The 15875-nt window shown below is 41.2% G+C and overlaps 2 protein-coding genes across 2 annotated transcripts in view; one reads left to right on the top strand and one right to left on the bottom strand.

Moving 5' to 3' along the window:
• The window catches only part of xirp2b (xin actin binding repeat containing 2b), a 94699-nt gene extending 88707 nt beyond the window's left edge, over positions 1 to 5992 (bottom strand). The window contains exon 1 of the mRNA XM_062069837.1: positions 5935 to 5992. The gene's annotated coding sequence lies outside the window, so the exon portion shown is untranslated. The remainder of the gene's footprint in view (positions 1 to 5934) is intronic.
• Positions 1 to 15875, top strand: part of csrnp3 (cysteine-serine-rich nuclear protein 3) — an 85213-nt gene that overhangs the window by 21867 nt on the left and 47471 nt on the right. The gene's annotated exons all lie outside the window — the stretch shown is intronic.

The raw sequence follows: 15875 nt of genomic DNA, 5'->3' as shown, positions 1-15875 counted from the left end.
GAATGTATGTACTGTGTATATGTAGGAATAATTAAGTGTATGTGAGTATGCATGTATGTACAATATATTTTTCTCCCAGTGTGTGTGGGAGCCAAAGTACGCCACAAGCCACCCAGAGATTCTAACCCAAAACAGCAGGTGTGGTGCAGGGAACAAGGGACCGCCATCCGCCGCCTCAGGAAGGGGAAGCAGTGCACTGTCAACACCATGTATGGTGAGAATGGTGTTCGGCTGACCTCGACTGCGGATCAATCAATCAATCAATTCCTTTATTGTCATTGTCATAATAACACTTAAATCATACATGTCAACAAGATTTAGTTTGAGATCTTGTGGATCAGTGGAGGAAATACTTCAATCCCACCTACACGTCTTCCTATGAGGAAGCAGTTCCTGGGGAATATTTGGTGGAATCTCCTATTTCTGGGGCTGAAGTTGCCGAGGTAGTTAAAAAGCTCCTTGGTGGCAAGGTCCCGGGGGTAGATGAGGTCCACCCGGAGTTCCTAAGGCTCTGGATGCTGTGGGGCTGTCTTGGTTGAGAAGACTCTGCAACATCGCGTGGACATCGGGAGCGGTACCGGGGTGGTGGTTCCTCTCTTTAAGAAGGGGAACCGGAGGGTGTGTTTCAACTATCGTGAGATAGTCAAACTTTGGATTCAAGAGGAGCAGTGTAGTTTTCGTCCTGGTCATGGAACTGTGGACCAGCTCTATACTCTGGACAGGGTCCTTGGGGATGCATGGGAGTTTGCCCAACCAGTCTACTAGTCTCCCGGTAAAAGTTAGAGATGCTACCTCAGTAGAAGCATTTAAGTCTCATCTTAAAACTCATTTGTATACTCTAGCCTTTAAATAGACTCCCTTTTTAGACCAGTTGATCTGCCGTTTCTTTTCTTTTCTTTTCTACTCTGCTCCCAACCCGGGGTGGACCGCTAGCCTGTCCATCAGATGGGGACATCTCTACGCTGCTGACCCGTCTCCGCTCGGGATGGTTCCTGCTGGCCCCACTATGGACTGGACTTTCGCTGATGTGTTGGACTTTCACAATATTATGTCAGACCCACTCGACATCCATTGCTTTCGGTCTCCCCTAGAGGGGGGGGGGTTACCCACATATGCGGTCCTCTCCGAGGTTTCTCATAGTCATTCACATTGACGTCCCACTGGGGTGAGTTTTCCTTGCCCGTATGTGGGCTCTGTACCGAGGATGTCCTTGTGGCTTGTACAGCCCTTGGAGACACTTGTGATTTAGGGCTATATAAATAAACATTGATTGATTGATTGATTGATTGATTGATATATGTGTTTTGTGGACTTGGAAAAGGCATTCGACCGTGTCCCTCGGGAAGTCCTGTGGGGAGTGCTCAGAGAGTATGGGGTATTGGACTGTCTGATTGTGGCGGTCCGCTCCCTGTATGATCAGTGTCAGAGCTTTGCAGTAAGTCGGACCCATTTTCAGTGAGGGTTGTACTCCGCCAAGGCTGCCCTTTGTCACTGATTCTGGTCATAACTTTAATGGACATAATTTCTAGGGGCAGTCAGAACGTTGAGGGGATCCGGTTTGAGGGCTGCAGGATTAGGTCTCTGCTTTTTGCAGATGATGTGGTCCCGATGGCTTCATCTGGCCAGGATCTTCAGCTCTTACTGGATTGGTTTGCAGCCGAGTGTGAAGCGACTGGGATGAGAATCAGCACCTCTAAGTCTGAGTTCATGGTTCTCACCTGTAAAAAGGTGGCGTGCCATCTACGGGTTGGGGAAGAGATCTTGCCCCAAGTGGAGGAGTTCAAGTACCTCAGAGTTTTGTTCACGAGTGAGGGAAGAGTGGATTGTGAGATCGACAGGGGGCTCGGTGCAGCGTCTTCAGTAATTTGGATGCTGTATCAATCCGTTGTGGTGAAGAAGGAGCTGAGCCGGAAGGCAAAGCTCTCAATTTACCGGTCAATCTACCTTCCCATTCTCACCTATGGTCATGAGCTTTGGGTTATGACCAAAAGGACAAGATCACGGGTACAAGCGGCCAAAATGAGTTTCCGCCGGGTGGCGGGGCTCTCCCTTAGAGACAGGGTGAGAAGCTCTGTCATCCGGGAGGAGCTCAAAGTAAAGAGGAGCCAGATGAGGTGGTTCGGGCATCTGGTCAGGATGCCACCCGAACGCCTCCCTGGGGAGGTGTTTAGGGCACGTCCGACCAGTAGGAGGCCACGGGGAAGACCCAGGACACATTTGAAAGACTATTATTATATTATTAAATAGGTGTCGGATAGGTGTCGGTGTCTAGCAGGACCGATAATCAGTATTTCCGTTTTCTTAGCGTGTAGTTGCAAAAAGTTGCTGGACATCCATTGTTTAATTTCATACAGACACGCCTCCAAGTGACTACAATCTGGCGTGTTGGTCATGTTTAGAGGCATGTAGAGTTGGGTGTCAAAACTAATTAGATGACCATCAAAACTAATTGTGCAACAATTCTTTCAAGGATTTTCGAGATAAAGGAAAGGTGGTACAGTACAACCACATAAACAAAAGTTATAGCCAATAAAATAGGCTACAGCGGCCCCACAATAAATTGCAAAATCATGTGCTCCTTCGAGCCCTGTGTGGGCAGAATAATTAGGACACTTGACCATTACAACTGAAAAGGTTCAGGAATGATTGATTGATTGTATTAGTCAGGATTTTTTTTCAATTTGGAAAAAACATTAAGACAAGAACAAAATCCCCCAAAACAAATAGTATTAGATTTAAAAAGACAAACAACTGCTCAACATTTGTCTAGTGACTCTGCTTCATTGATCATTTTTATCTTAAAGCTGTAGTACTGTGTATCACTGTAAGGATTAAATACAAGACGAACCCATCTTTTTGAAAAAAAAGATTACCTAAAAAATAACGTCTTTTTTTTGTGTCAGTACTGGAACATAAAAATATGTGTGTGTCTTGTTGTATACCGCATTTTTCTATTTTTATCTCTATATTACTGGGTTGCATAGGATGTCAAATTTGTTTCTCTTCTTCACGGCTTAATTGACACAATGGTCAAGCAGCTAGAGCGTAGCATTTAAACAAGTGAGTGTGTTTGTAGAGTTTGAGCAGGAAATGCTGTATTTCTGTTCTTGTCTTGGGTGTACAGTCGCTCAAATAGAGAGAAAGGAAAGAGCTTTCATTAAGTCCCGAAAGAAGTGCTTCATAAAGGTAATAAAGTCAGTGAAAAACAAAAGTGTCTCGAAGGAAATTAGTCTTAAAAATATCACTTATCTAGTGGATTACAATCGGACCATGCTTGTGTCTGCAGTAAAAACTTTGTAAAATGTTTGTTTGAACATTTGATTTGTTTGAGAAACTTTCTGTGGTTCAGTCAAGTTTATTCTCTTCTATATTAGTAGTGTTTGAGAGCAGAACTAAGCATAAGAAAAGGACAAGCGATCGCATTAGTTTGTGTTCCTTTGTGGTTGCTATGCCTAAATATGACTACGGATACCTGCTTGTGCAATCAAACTAACGTTGTGTTAAATTGTAGTAATAAATATTGTGATTGTTGGTCCAATCCACTGAATTTTTGAAGTTGATTTTCATAACATAAAAATAAAAGCTTAGTTTTTGTGCAGGATTGTGCTTTATTCGATATGGATTATTACATTATAGTGTTTTAGTGATATTTTCTAGCATCAAGAAAATAGCCTGAATACTATTAATAAACTAAATTAATAGATTTCTCGAAGGCTCAACAGCATAAACTGAATCTTGATATCGCTAGCAAACCTTGCTGAACAACAGGGACATTTATAGTTAAATAATGAGACAAAATATGAACTTCACACTATTAAAACAACTGCAGACATGAATTGAAGTTGAGACTTATATTTGTAGCAGGAAATCAACTGCAAACAAAGTTATCCTTTTTCTCATTAGCGTCACGATCACAGCAGCACGACACTTTTTGTCCATCATATTCCTTACGTAGCGATGCACGAGTAAGTCCAACTTTGTCCTTCACAGATAAATGCTTAATTTGTGGACCCCTCAGATGTGAAGACATCATGTGCTTCCAATCAGAATCAGAATGCCTGTATTGTCATTGCATGGAAACAACAAAATTGAACAGCAATCCAGCTCAGTGCTTTTAAAACAACCTACATAAAATACTTTTAAGACAACAAACAATAATAAAACATTTAAAGGCCTACTGAAATGATTTTTTTAAATTTAAACGGGAATAGCAGATCCATTCTATGTGTCATACTTGATCATTTCGCGATATTGCCATATTTTTGCTGAAAGGATTTAGTAGAGAAAATCGACGATAAAGTTCGCAACTTTTGCTCGCTGATAAAAAAAAGCCTTGCCTGTACCGGAAGTAGCGTGACGTCACAGGAGCTAGGATTCCTCACAATTCCCTGTTGTTTACAATGGAGCGAGAGAGATTCGGACCGAGAAAGTGATGATTACCCCATTAATTTGAGCGAGGATGAAAGATTCGTAGATGAGGAACGTTACAGTGAATGACTTGAGAGGCAGCGATGGACATATCTTTTTTCGCTCTGACCGTAACTTAGGTACAAGCTGGCTCATTGGATTCCACACTCTCCTTTTTCTATTGTAGATCACAGATTTGTATTTTAAACCACCTCGGATACTATATACTCTTGAAAATGAGAGTCGAGAACGCGAAATGGACATTCAGTGCCTTTTATCTCCACGACAATACATCGGCGAAATGCTTTAGCTACGAGCTAACGTGATAGCATCTTGCTTTAACTGCATATAGAAACAAAAGAAATAAACCCCTGACTGGAAGGATAGATAGAAAATCAACAATACTATTAAACCGTGGACATGTAAATACACGGTTAATGCTTTCCAGGCTGGCGAAGGTTAACAATGCTGTGCTAACGACGCCATTGAAGCTAACTTAGCAACCGGACTGCACAGAGCTATGCTAAAAACATTAGCTCTCCACCTACGTCAGCCAGCCCTCATTTGCTCATCAACACCCGTGCTCACCTGCGTTCCAGCGATCGGCAGAAGGACGAAGGACTTCACCCGATGCGTTTGGCGGCCCGGAGACATAGGAAGTCAAGGTGAGGTCGGCGGCTAGCGCGGCTAGCGCTCCAACAAAGTCCTCCTGGTTGTGTTGCTGTAGTCTGCTGCTAATACACTGATCCCACCTACAACTGTCTTCTTTGCAGCCTTCATTGTTCATTAAAAAAAATTGCAAAAGATGTCCAGAATACTGTGGGATTATGAAATGAAAACAGAGCTTTTTGTATAGGATTCTACGGGGTACCATAACTTCCGTTACTTGGACTTCGTCACGCGCATACGTCATCATACCGCGATGTTTCAGCCGGATATTTCCAAGGGAAGTTTTAAATGTCACTTTATAAGTTAACCCGGCCGTATTGGCATGTGTTGCAATGTTAAGATTTCATCATTGATATATAAACTATCAGACTGCGTGGTCGGTAGTAGTGGCTTTCAGTAGGCCTTTAAAAACACAATAAAATGTTAAAAACATATTGCACAGCAGATCTCTATCAGAGGTAAGCAAGTTAATAAAGTTAGTACCAGTATGATGGAAAAACAAGTTGACTGAATGTGCTTAATGGTGTTTCAGTTGTATCCAATAAACCATATCCAATTGTATTGGATAAAGTGTGACGATCTGTCACTTCATTACTGTTTGTTTCCTTGTTTTTGTATTTACTTCCTATTAGTGCTCTTATTTTGTTTTTCCACTTCCTGCTTGTTCCGCTGAGCACTGTGTTCGTTCACTCACCTGCTGTTGATTGGCACCTGGTCCACACCTGCGGCCAATCAGCATATGTCTATTTATGCCTTGTCTCGAGCACTCAGTGCTCGAAGATTGCCTTATGTTTGGAACGCTTACATGCAAGACTGCTTCATTTCCCTCTCTGTTTTGAGTAATAAAACTCATCTTACCTTCTCATCGTCTCCTGGTTGCTGCATCTTGGAGTCTCAAAAACTGCAGCCATGCGAGTTCCTCACAGGATCTTCGAGCCCTGAGGAGTGCTCGAGACAAGGCATAAATAGACATATGCTGATTGGCCGCAGGTGCCAATCAACAGCAGGTGAGTGAACGAACACAGTGCTCAGCGGACCAAGCAGGAAGTGGAAACCAAAATAAGAGCACTGATAGGAAGTAAATACAAAAACAAGGAAACAAACAGAAATTAAGTGACAGATCGTCACATAAAGTCTCTAAAAAGCATCACAAAATGTCACAAATATCAGTCGGCCAATGTGAACATTTCATTCCGAACATCTTTAGCAATTTTTGTAGATTCGGGTCGGATGACGTCACTGGAAGAACGCTTCCATATCATCAGATCAGTCATACTGGAAATACGCAAAGATTGGAAAGAGATGTCCTGTTTATCATTCACAATCCTCATGTCCTTGGCTTTTTTATGCATTCGAAATCGTAAATACATTGCTAACAATTGAGTCGACAGATTGAGGGTCCTCTATTTGGCCCATAATATCCTCTAAAGACATCCAGAAACCGCCAACAATACTCCATTTACATGTCCTGACCTGAAAATTAACCAAATATGAGCAATATTGTAAGCGATATCAATCAATCAATCAATCAATCAATCAATGTTTACTTATATAGCCCTAAATCACGAGTGTCTCAAAGGGCTGCACAAACCACAACGACATCCTCGGCTCAGATCCCACGCAAGAAAAAAGTCAACCCAATGGGATGACAATGAGAAACCTTGGAGGGGACCGCAGATGTGGGCGACCGGTGCAATGGACGTCGAGCTATATATATATATATATATATATATATATATATATATATATATATATATATATATACATACATACACGTTAGGTCAGGAAAAAACACAAGAGGCCATATCATCTCTACAAGCCTTTTTTCCCTGCTCATCCATAAAATTCTATAAAATCCCTTGGCGAGCAGGCTTGGAAGGATGATATAGCCTCTTGTGTTTTTTCCTGACCTAATGTACACTACCGTTCAATGGTTTGGGGTCACATTGAAATGTCCTTATTTTTGAAGGAAAAGCACTGTACTTTTCAATGAAGATGCCTTTAAACTAGTCTTAACTTTAAAGAAATACACTCTATACATTGCTAATGTGGTAAATGACTATTCTAGCTGCAAATGTCTGGTTTTTGGTGCAATATCTACATAGGTGTATAGAGGCCCATTTCCAGCAACTATCACTCCAGTGTTCTAATGGTACAATGTGTTTGCTCATTGGCTCAGAAGGCTAATTGATGATTAGAAAACCCTTGTGCAATCATGTTCACACATCTGAAAACAGTTTAACTAGTTACAGAAGCTACAAAACTGACCTTCCTTTGAGCAGATTGAGTTTCTGGAGCATCACATTTGTGGGGTCAATTAAACGCTCAAAATGGCCAGAAAAAGAGAACTTTCATCTGAAACTCGACAGTCTATTCTTGTTCTTAGAAATGAAGGCTATTCCACAAAATTTTTTGGGTGACCCCAAACTTTTGAACGGTAGTGTATATTCTGCTCTACCCCGGTATTGAGCACTGTATAACGAACAAACCAAAGAAACCTTGACTATATATATATATATATATATATATATATATATATATATATATATATATATATATATATATATATATATATATATATATATATATATATATATATACATAAGTGTTGCATATGTATACACAAAAGTATTGCGGTATGATTCTTTTGGACACAATTCTGTTTCAGCATGACTACAACTAAACCTCAGTCCTGGTAACACCACCAGACACTTTGCACATCAGAAAGGAGGAGTCATAAACTGTCCTTGAAAGCATCTACTTTATTATTTAGTGTAAAGGTAAACTTTTAAGGTTGGACACAATCCATTGTGGGGAAGCACACATTTTCCCACAGTAAATAATGGAAATCAAAATCATCCGTTGCAGGTTCAGACAGTTTTTATTTCCAGTTTAACAACATATAGTATACATTTGAAATATCAATTAGTTGGTATTTTTAGATTGTCCATGCCAGTCTGTTAGACATAACAACTGACAGACTTGGCTGTTGTTAGTTCAGTCTCTATAGTTTGTGGTCTAAAGCAGTGGTCCCCAACCACCGGGCTGTGGCCCGGTACCGGTCCGTGGATCGATTGGTACCGGGCCGCACAAGAAATTAAAAAATAAATAAATAAAAATATTTTTTATTTTTTATTAAATAAACATAAAAAACACAAGATACACTTACAATTAGTGCACCAACCCAAAAAAACCCCCTCCCCTCATTCACACTCATTCGCACAAAAGGGTTGTTTCTTTCTGTTATTAATATTTCCGGTTCCTACATTATATATCAATATAGATCAATACAGTCTGCAGGGATACAGTCCGTAAGCACGCATGATTGTATTTTTTTATGACCAAAAATAAATAAATAAATACCATTAAACCAAAACCCCCCCGGTCCGTGGGACAATTTTTCAAGCGTTGACCGGTCCGCAGTTACAAAAAGGTTGGGGACCACTGGTCTAAAGAAGAAGTTGGTGCCATGCCTTGTTTTGTGGTGTTTTTCTTGCTTTAGGTGTTTTTCTTGAGTTGGGTGTTTTTTCTTGAGTTGGGTGTTTTCTTCCTCTCTAGTGCTCTTATTTCTGTTCTACTTCCTGTTTTGTGTTTTGTTGGGCAGTTACTTACCTGCCCTGACTCTGAGCGCTGAGTGTACATGCAACCGATGAATAAATTCAGAGTCCTGATAGCAGTTTACTATCCATCCAGGTTTGATACAAACCACCTGTGACTGTCATAAAGCTGCCAAAGTTCTAAATTGTTAGAACTTGCAGCTGTGTTACAATATTATATCAATAGAAGAACAGTGTCAATCACTACTGAACCTTTTTGTATTTATAAAACAATATTTGTATACAATTTAACAGCTGGGTTGCATCCTCCCCTATTTTAAAGGTGACATCCTTGTCACTACTGCTGGTTAGAGACTGCATTAACCCAGTAATTTGTTGTTGCAAGGACCGTAGAAAACTGTGAAACAGTGTCGGATGTGCAGGAATTACACAGTGTGCAGTGTATCCAAGCTGATAATCACTAAGGTACTTTTGTGGTACTCTGTTTCTCTGAGACCTAACCCGTGAGTGGGCTGGACTGACTTCTGCAGTCATATCAAGCAAATTTGTCTGATCCAAAGAGAATTCAGGAGCATCAGGATTTAGGGAAGTTTGTGACGTGTAAATAGTTTGTTCCAGATCTTCTGCAGTTGTGTTGTGGGGTTCCCTTTCTGAATCAACTTCCACAGAAGCTGGCAGCAGAGTGGCCTGCAGATCATCTTCCACACCATCCGTTCTCAAGGTTGTGGGTAAGAATCCACATGGAAGAAGCATGTCACGATGCAATACTCTCGCTTTGCCTTCACCATCTTCTGGCTTGACTACATAGATGAGGATACCATCATCAGGCTGTTTAACAACAACATAAACAGTTGATTCCCACTTGTCATTGATTTTGTGCTTCTTTCGGAGACTCAAGTTCCTTACGAGAACTCGATCACCTACTTCCAACGGCAGAACAGTCACTTTAGCATTCCAACGCCTTTTATTCAACAATTGCCTCTTTTCAGCGTTTCTTGACAGCAACTCACTCATAGTTGAGTCTTTTCTTTATTTCTTGCACATATCATGAGTGTGTTCTGGGGTTGTGGCCTTGAGGGCTGATATCGAAACAAATGTCAATTGGGACACGTGGTTCTCTACCAAACATAAGGAGAAAAGGAGTCTCACCAGTAACGTCATTTTTCCTACAGTTATAAGCATGTACGAGCGTCCTTACATAGTTTCTCCATTCCTCCTTCTTCTTGTCCTCCAGAGTTCCCAAGAGATACAGTAGAGTCCTATTGAACCTCTCCACCAGATTTCTTCTTGGGTGGTAGTGTTGTGCGGGACTTGGAGATACCAGCAAGCTTTTAAAGCTCAGTCACAAGTTCAGACTCAAAACAGGCTCCTTATGGCTGTGTAGCCTACAAGAAAAAAAATAGTGACTAATAAAACTCTCCAGGCTTGTACATATTTTGTATAATGATCAGTCACAACCAATATATTCCTGGTGTCTCGTGAGTCCGGTTTTAATGGCATGAAATTAATACAAACTAACTGAAGAATTCTTAAAATTTAAACGGGAATAGTAGATCCATTCTATGTGTCATACTTGATAATTTCGCGATATTGCCATATTTTTGCTGAGAGGATTTAGTAGAGAAAATCGACGATAAAGTTCGCAACTTTTGCTTGCTGATAAAAAAGCCTTGCCTGTACTGGAAGTAGCGTGACGTCACAGGAGGTAATATTCCTCACAATTTTCCTTTGTTTACAATGGAGCGAGAGAGATTCGGAGCGACAAAGCGACGATTACCCCATTAATTTGAGCGAGGATGAAAGATTTGTTGATGAGGAACGTTAGAGTGAAGAACTAGAGGCAGTGCAGGACGTATCTTTTTTTGCTCTGACCGTAACTTAGGTACAAGCTGGCTCATTGGATTCCACACTCTGTCCTTTTTCTATTGTGGATCACGGATTTGTATTTTAAACCACCTCTGATACTATATCCTCTTGAAAATGAGAGTCGAGAATGCGAAATGGACATTCACAGTGACTTTTATCTCCACGACAATACATCAGCGAAGCTCTTTAGCTACTGAGCTAACGTGATAGCATCTGGCTCAGATGCAGATAGAAACAAAATAAATAAATCCCTGACTGGAAGGATAGACAGAAGAGCAACAATACTATTAAACCATGTACATGTAACTACACGGTTAATAATTCTCAGCCTGGTAAAGCTTAACAATGCTGTTGCTAATAACGCTAAAGCTAACTTAGCAACCGGACCTCACAGAGCTATGATAAAAACATTAGCGCTCCACCTACGCCAGCCAGCCCTCATCTGCTCCTCAACAGCCGTGCTCACCTGCGTTCCAGCGATCGACGGCACGACGAAGGACTTCATCCGTGGGTTTGGCGGCTAGCATCGGCTAGGCGTCTGCTAGTCCTTGTTGTGTTGCTACAGCCAGCCGCTAATACACCGATCCCACCTACAACGTTCTTCTTTGCAGCCTCCATTGTTCATTAAACAAATTGCAAAAGATTCACCAACACAGATGTCCAGAATACTGTGGAATTATGAAATGAAAACAGAGCTTTTTCTACAGGCTCCGAATACTTCCCTTGTCCTTGTGACGTCACACGCATACGTCAGCATAATAAAACGTTTTTAACCGGAAGTGTGGCGGGAAATTTAAAATTGCACTTTATAAGTTAACCGTATTGGCATTTGTTGCAATGTTAAGATTTCATCATTGATATATAAACTATCAGACTGCGTGGTCGGTAGTAGTGGGTTTCAGTAGGCCTTTAACTTTGATGTTAACCAGTTGGGATGCTCTTTGAACTCTCGCTTTTCGTCGCACACAAAAGATATGTTTTGCACTGCATTCTAGTCCATCACTCTAACGTTCCTCATCCACAAATCTTTCATCCTCGCTCAAATTAATGGGGTAATCGTCGCTTTCTCGGTCCGAATCGCTCTAGCTGCGTTGAAAACAATAGGAAAATATGAGGAAGCGAACAACTGACTACGTCACGCTACTTCCGGTAGGGGCAAGGCTTTTTTTTAATCAGAGACCAAAAGTTGCGAACTTTATCGTCGTTGTTCTATACTAAATCATTTCAGCAAAAATATGGCAATATCGCGAAATGTTTAAGTATGACACACAGAATGGATCTGCTATCCCCGTTCAAATAAAAAAAAATCATTTCAGTAGGCCTTTAGCCTCAATGTATTTTGCCATCTTGGGCCAGAAAAATCTTTCTCTGGTTAGTTGTAAAGTCATTTCAATGCCCATATGGTCTACCTCATCGTTGACACCATGGAAAGAGCTGATTAAAAGCTTCACCTCTCTGATTGCAGACTCTGCGATGTAACACTCCTTCCACCAAAAGTAACTTTGATCTTTCTCGTACCAACAAAGCTACTCCAGACTCCTCACAACTCCTGTCTGTCTCAGGGTCAAATTCAGTTTCTAGCATTTGTATTACTCGTGCTAATGCCACATCCTCTCTCTGCAGTCGATATCAATTCTCCATGGACAATTCAGGCAAAGATGATTGACCAAGACATGGGTCTTCAAATTCATCTGGAACATCACTTTCATCACACAAAAGTGTTTCCAGTGCAGGTATTCCACTATCAACATCCTGTTGTTTGCCTTCTGAAATTGCATTAACATACACCATGGCATATGCAAAGGCTATTAACTGTCGTCATTCTGGACCTGGAATTCATCAGGTGATAAACTTATACGATCTAGCATACTTGAGATTCTTTGTTCCATCTCCTGAGACTCTTCATCATCTGTGGATGGTTCATGGGGTATCCTAGAAAGTCCATCATCATCAACATTGTGCTGACCAGCCTTGTAATTAATGTTAAAGTTGTAGACTGACAGAGCTGCAAGTCACCTGTGGCTTGCGGCATTCAACTTTGCACTGGTTAATGCATAGGTCATAGGATTATTATCAGTAAAGACTTTAAGCTAGTTAAGTAGTTGTGAAATCCAGTTTATGCATAGTATAGTTCTTTTCACTTTTTTGAGAGGCTACTACTGGCATAAGAAACAACACAGGTCTGACCATCTTGGACCTGGTACAGGGCTGCACCTATACTAGTTAAGCTGGCATATGGAAACTGCCAGTTGGCAAAAGCAAGCATAGGTGCTGATGTAAATTTGTCAATTACAATTACTTAGAATTACTTACAAAGACTTACAATTCTGGATGTGGAGAGATCGGGCCATTTTGGGCTGATAGATGCGTGTACGATGGACCTGCTCGCTAGCTTGGGAATTCTTCGCGAGCTACATCCAGCAGTGGCCTTTGAAGCAGCGGCGTCGACTACCAGCGGAGACGGTCAGCGAAAGAGACGTAAGCGGTGCGCTCGGAAGCAGAAGCGGGGGTGTCGGGCGGGGCTAACAACAAAGCTAAATGCTTTGTTGTTAGCGGGGCTAACGAAAAAGCTAAATGCTAATCCACAAAGAAGCGCTAATAAGGAGTCTGTTAAGCTAGAACTAGCCAGTGCCAGGCTGGATAATCCCTGCACACATAGCAATTCTTCTAGAATAATATACAACTCACATAATGTTTTTTCTGCGTCAGAGGTGGACATGCATTTTACTGAGGTGGCAAACAATCTAAAAATTCCTGTCATATCAATTCCTAGATATGGTCGAAATTATTTAAAGTGCACTATGCATAATAAACGTAACATTATTAATATTGCTACTACGGATACTTTCAACAAAAACTCCTCAAAACAGCCCACTACCTATAATATGGGCTTTTTAAACATAAGGTCATTGTCTTCCAAAACGTTATTAGTTAATGAAGTCATCAGAGACAACAATCTTGATGTCGTTGGTTTAGCCGAGACCTGGCTCAAACCAGACGAATTTTTTGCGCTGGGTGAGGCGTCTCCTCCTGGCTATGCGGGAACGCATATTGCCCGCCCCATTAAAAGGGGTGGGGGTGTTGCACTAATATACAACAAAAACTTTAGCCTTACCTCGGACCTAAATAATAAATATAACTCGTTTGAGGTGCTCACTATGAGGTTTGTCACACCGCTGCCTCTCCACCTGGCTGTCATCTACCGCCCCCCTGGGCCCTATTCGGACTTTATCAATGAATTTTCAGAGTTCGTTGCTGATCTAGTGACGCACGCCGACAATATAATCATAATGGGAGACTTTAACATCCATATGAATACCCCATCGGACCCTCCATGCGTGGCGCTCCAGACTATAATTGATAGCTGTGGTCTTACACAAATAATAAATGAACCCACGCATCGCAACGGTAATACGATAGATCTAGTGCTTGTCAGGGGTGTCACCACCTCTAAAGTTACGATACTCCCGTACACTAAAGTAATGTCCGATCATTACCTTATAAAATTCGAAGTTCGGACTCATTGTCAACAAACTAATAATAATAATAATAACTACTATAGCAGCCGCAACATTAATACTGCCACAACGACGACTCTTACTGACCTACTGCCTTCAGTAATGGCACCTTTCCCAAATTATGTGGGCTCTATTGATAACCTCACTAACAACTTTAACGACGCCCTGCGCGACACCATTGATATTGTAGCACCGCTAAAGCTAAAAAGGGCCCCTAAAAGGCGTACCCCATGGTTTACAGAAGAAACTAAAGCCCAGAAATTATCATGTAGAAAGCTGGAACGCAAATGGCGTGCGACTAAACTTGAGGTTTTCCATCAAGCATGGAGTGATAGTTTAATAACTTATAAACGCATGCTTACCTCAGCTAAAGCTAAATATTACTCAAATCTCATCCACCTCAACAAAAATGATCCTAAATTTTTGTTTAGTACAGTAGCATCGCTAACCCAACAAGGGACTCCTCCCAGTAGCTCCACCCACTCAGCAGATGACTTTATGAATTTCTTTAATAAGAAAATTGAACTCATCAGAAAAGAGATTAAAGACAATGCATCCCAGCCACAACTGGGTTCTATTAACACAAATATGACTGTATATACGACGGACATTGCCCTCCAAAATAGTTTCTCTCTCTTTGATGAAATAACATTGGAGGAATTGTTAAAATGTGTAAATGGGACAAAACAAACAACATGTTTACTTGACCCAATTCCTGGGAAACTTATCAAGGAGCTTTTTGTTTTATTAGGTCCATCAGTGTTAAATATTATAAACCTATCACTTTCCTCTGGTACTGTTCCTCTAGCATTCAAAAAAGCGGTTATTCATCCTCTACTCAAAAGACCTAACCTCGATCCTGACCTCATGGTGAACTACCGGCCGGTGTCCCACCTACCGTTTATCTCGAAAATTCTCGAAAAAAATTGTCGCACAGCAGCTAAATGAACACTTAGTGACTAACAATCTCTGTGAACCTTTTCAATCCGGTTTCAGGGCAAATCACTCTACGGAGACAGCCCTCGCAAAAATGACTAATGATCTATTGCTGACGATGGATTCTGATGCTTCATCTATGTTGCTGCTTCTTGATCTTAGCGCCGCTTTCGATACTGTTGATCATAATATTTTATTAGAGCGTATCAAAACGCGTATTGGGATGTCAGACTTAGCCTTGTCTTGGTTTAACTCTTATCTTACTGACAGGATGCAGTGTGTCTCCCATAACAATGTGACCTCGGACTATGTTAAGGTAACGTGCGGAGTTCCCCAGGGTTCAGTTCTTGGCCCTGCACTCTTTAGTATTTACATGCTGCCGCTAGGTGACATTATACGCAAATACGGTGTTAGCTTTCACTGTTATGCTGATGACACCCAACTCTACATGCCCCTAAAGCTGACCAACACGCCGGATTGTAGTCAGCTGGAGGCGTGTCTTAATGAAATTAAACAATGGATGTCCGCTAACTTTTTGCAACTCAACGCTAAGAAAACGGAAATGCTGATTATCGGTCCTGCTCAACACCAACATCTATTTAATAATACCACCTTAACATTTGACAACCAAACAATTAAACAAGGCGACTCGGTAAAGAATCTGGGTATTATCTTCGACCCAACTCTCTCGTTTGAGTCACACATTAAGAGTGTTACTAAAACGGCCTTCTTTCATCTCCGTAATATCGCTAAAATTCGTTCCATTTTGTCCACAAGCGATGCTGAGATCATTATCCATGCGTTCGTTACATCTCGTCTCGATTACTGTAACGTATTATTTTCGGGCCTCCCTATGTCTAGCATTAAAAGATTACAGATGGTACAAAATGCGGCTGCTAGACTTTTGACAAAAACAAGAAAG

This window comes from Entelurus aequoreus, linkage group LG14 (genome assembly GCF_033978785.1).
Source record: "Entelurus aequoreus isolate RoL-2023_Sb linkage group LG14, RoL_Eaeq_v1.1, whole genome shotgun sequence".
In the NCBI taxonomy this organism is placed as follows: domain Eukaryota; kingdom Metazoa; phylum Chordata; class Actinopteri; order Syngnathiformes; family Syngnathidae; genus Entelurus; species Entelurus aequoreus.
This window is presented reverse-complemented; position numbering and strand designations above follow the sequence as displayed.